We start from the raw sequence: 3,913 nt of genomic DNA, 5'->3' as shown, positions 1-3,913 counted from the left end.
CCGGAGCGAGTAGCGCTCGGACCGGGGCCCGGGGCTGCTCGCTTACCGGCGCCGCGCTGCACAGTTTCTTTCCACTTTTAAACTAACTAATGTCCCGGACGGGCGTGCGTGCGTGCGTGTGCGCGACGCGGCTGGCGGCGAAGCTAAACTTGCTATTGTTAGCATGTCGGCATGGCAGCCAGCGTGAAACGAGGAACACGAAGGAGCCCGGCCGGAGTTCGGCTCCGAGCCCGGCCGGAGTTCGGCTCTCCAGAACTCCGGCCGGGCTCGGAGCCGAACTCCGGCCGGCTAAAGAGGCTGCTTCGGAAAAGTAGGGAAAACTTCCCATTTAGAATACAAGTTGAAGTACTTCGATGATGAAGTACTGGTCCCGACAGAATCAGCGCACCTGAGCCGGTTCTACACCCCAACCCCGCTCCGCTCCGCTCCGAAGGGACATCGGTTCGCTTACCGACCGGCTCGTTGGATCCAATCCCTCCTCGCTAGTGTCTCCGCGCGGCCGACGCGCGTCCACCGGCGTCCCCTCGTCGGAAATATCAACAAACAGAAAAGTTCGAGTTGGCTTCTCGTGAAATTATCCTCCGGCGTGTTGCGCGTCCGCGTCCGCGTCCGCGTCCGCGACCTCGCCGGCTCGTGCGCGTTGCTCTTCTGTCCTTTGTGTTAATTTCACTCAAATCGAGTTTAATCCGATCGATCCTCGGCCGGTCGCGCTCCCGAGTCCTCCCCTCCAGACACTCGCTCACCTTCCTCGGCCAGGGGGGGCGCGCTCCCGAGGACCTCTGGTACTGATAAACAGGCGGCGTGCGCGGTCACTGACCCCGCCGTGCCCGCGTGACGACGCGAGCTATGCTGTGGGTTCGATAGAAATATAGATGCGCGCCAAACAGTACAAAAAGACACGCGGTCCGAAGTCCACGTGATTCATCTTTAGTGTTTGATGAAAGAAATAACAGGAAGACGCGTGACGCAAGAGATGTGACGTCACAATGAAGGACTTTTAAAATCAACGAGTATAAATATAACTACTATAACACACCTTTGATGGTTTCTCACCTTTGCCCTCAGGTAAGCCGGCAGTAGGAAAGTCCGCGTTAATGGTTTCCCTGTTATACACCTGTGTGAAGGTAAGATTCTGTAGTTATCCATTGTTACGCAGCTTGTTATACGTGTTTGTCGTAAACGTCGTAGAAACTACATCAATGGCCGTCAGTGGTAGAAACTTCAAAGACCCAATCTATCGATTGGATTCATCATATTCCTGCTAACAAACAAACTAATCAATGAATCAAAGTAAACAAGAAGGCCACGCCTACCAGGCATCACCTGGATGTCTGTTGGGCTGTGGAGCATCCTTGCTGCAGCTGCCACGGTAACGGGCTGGGGCCCCACTGGGGGGGTTGGTGGGCCTTCAAAGGAGGTTCAAGTGGGTTTGTGGTCGTCATTGAAAATGTGTCATTTAAAGGGACGGATCGTGGGTTCTACAGGACAACACAATGTGGAACCCTCCTGTCTAGAGTTAAATCATCGTGTTCTGCACACGGTGGGGTTCTACAGGACAACACAATGTGGAACCCTCCTGTATAGAGTTAAATCATCGTGTTCTGCACACGGTGGGGTTCTACAGGACAACACAATGTGGAACCCTCCTGTATAGTTAAAGCAGACAGACGGAGCATTTACAGAACCTTCGCCAACAACAGCTCCCGTCAGCGTTTTGCCCTTGAATGAAGTGATTTCATGTTCAGTCAGAGACAATCATTTGGAACGAGGCCTCAAAACCAACATTTGAATAAATAGAACGCTAAAATGGCAGATGGAGACACAGTAAAGTACAGTCCTGCTATCGGTGCAGCAGGGTTGCATTCCACGGGACGACAGCCACGGGTTCCACCGGTCCACGGGACGACAGCCACGGGTTCCACCGGACCACGGGACGACAGCCGCGGGTTCCACCGGACCACGGGACGACAGCCACGGGTTCCACCACGGGACGACAGCCGCGGGTTCCACCGGTCCACGGGACGACAGCCACGGGTTCCACCGGACCACGGGACGACAGCCACGGGTTCCACCGGACCACGGGACGACAGCCGCGGGTTCCACCGGTCCACGGGACGACAGCCACGGGTTCCACCGGACCACGGGACGACAGCCACGGGTTCCACCGGACCACGGGACGACAGCCACGGGTTCCACCGGACCACGGGACGACAGCCACGGGTTCCACCGGACGACAGCCACGGGTTCCACCGGTCCACGGGACGACAGCCGCGGGTTCCACCGGTCCACGGGACGACAGCCGCGGGCTCCACCGGTCCACGGGACGACAGCCGCGGGTTCCACCGGACCACGGGACGACAGCCACGGGTTCCACCGGACCATGGGACGACAGCCACGGGTTCCACCGGACCACGGGACGACAGCCGCGGGTTCCACCGGTCCACGGGACGACAGCCACGGGTTCCACCGGACCACGGGACGACAGCCACGGGTTCCACCGGACCACGGGACGACAGCCACGGGTTCCACCGGACCACGGGACGACAGCCACGGGTTCCACCGGTCCACGGGACGACAGCCACGGGTTCCACCGGACCACGGGACGACAGCCACGGGTTCCACCGGACCACGGGACGACAGCCGCGGGTTCCACCGGTCCACGGGACGACAGCCACGGGTTCCACCGGACCACGGGACGACAGCCACGGGTTCCACCGGACCACGGGACGACAGCCACGGGTTCCACCGGACCACGGGACGACAGCCACGGGTTCCACCGGACCACGGGACGACAGCCACGGGTTCCACCGGACGACAGCCACGGGTTCCACCGGACCACGGGACGACAGCCACGGGTTCTACCGGACCACGGGACGACAGCCACGGGTTCCACCGGTCCACGGGACGACAGCCGCGGGTTCCACCGGTCCACGGGACGACAGCCGCGGGCTCCACCGGTCCACGGGACGACAGCCACGGGTTCCACCGGTCCACGGGACGACAGCCGCGGGTTCCACCGGACCACGGGACGACAGCCGCGGGTTCTACCGGACCACGGGACGACAGCCGCGGGTTCCACCGGACCACAGCCGCGGGTTCTACGGGTCCAGGGGACGACAGACAGTCCTTGGAACAGGACCATGTACATGTACCATCAGTGTGTACTGTGATACGCTGCAGCACAGCTCCACAGGCCAGTTCTCTGTCTTTGTGTTCATGTTTACGATGAAGACTAATTATAACGCAACGATTCACCACGTTTGGGAGAACCGATGAATCATCGCCAGATAAATGACGTCTCTGCTCTGCAGCCGACGGGTCGGGACCCGGAACCCTCCCGATTCTCCGCGGACGACGACCCTCTCGTTTGGGACAGGTTGGTAATTTAACCTCAGCTCGGGCGTCGAGCGGCATCGGATCCGCTCAAAGGAATCAATTATTCAGGCCGTAGGAACGTACCGCTAAACTCTGTCGTATGGAGCCGATCAATGTACTTGATCAATAGACCTTATCCATAGTGGGGGTTGAATTGCTTTGCCCACATGGCTGGAGATTACAGCGAAGGGATTTTTCCCATCTTTGCATTCTTATTAATACCTCGTCATTGATCTTTCAAGCATCGATTAATTATTTATTGATCATTAATAAAGCCGAGCATTTTTTGAAAAGTACTGAATAAAATGAGGTTACAGGTCACGCTTGTGTTGAACACAAGCTCAGTCTCACTGACCTCCATCAGGGACGATGCCTGCTGAAGGTCAAACGGGACAGACCCAGATCCAGTGTCCCCCCCCCCCCCCCCCACACACACACACACACAAAGTGAACCGTTAGCATGTTGCTACAAACAGAACGCAACAGCAGCGTTTCTTTTCAAACACTATTTTTCCATCTGCACAATCAAAACGACACG

Source organism: Brachionichthys hirsutus, chromosome 15 (assembly GCF_040956055.1).
Source record: "Brachionichthys hirsutus isolate HB-005 chromosome 15, CSIRO-AGI_Bhir_v1, whole genome shotgun sequence".
In the NCBI taxonomy this organism is placed as follows: domain Eukaryota; kingdom Metazoa; phylum Chordata; class Actinopteri; order Lophiiformes; family Brachionichthyidae; genus Brachionichthys; species Brachionichthys hirsutus.
The sequence above is the reverse complement of the archived record's forward strand: the minus strand, read 5'-3'. Positions refer to the sequence as shown.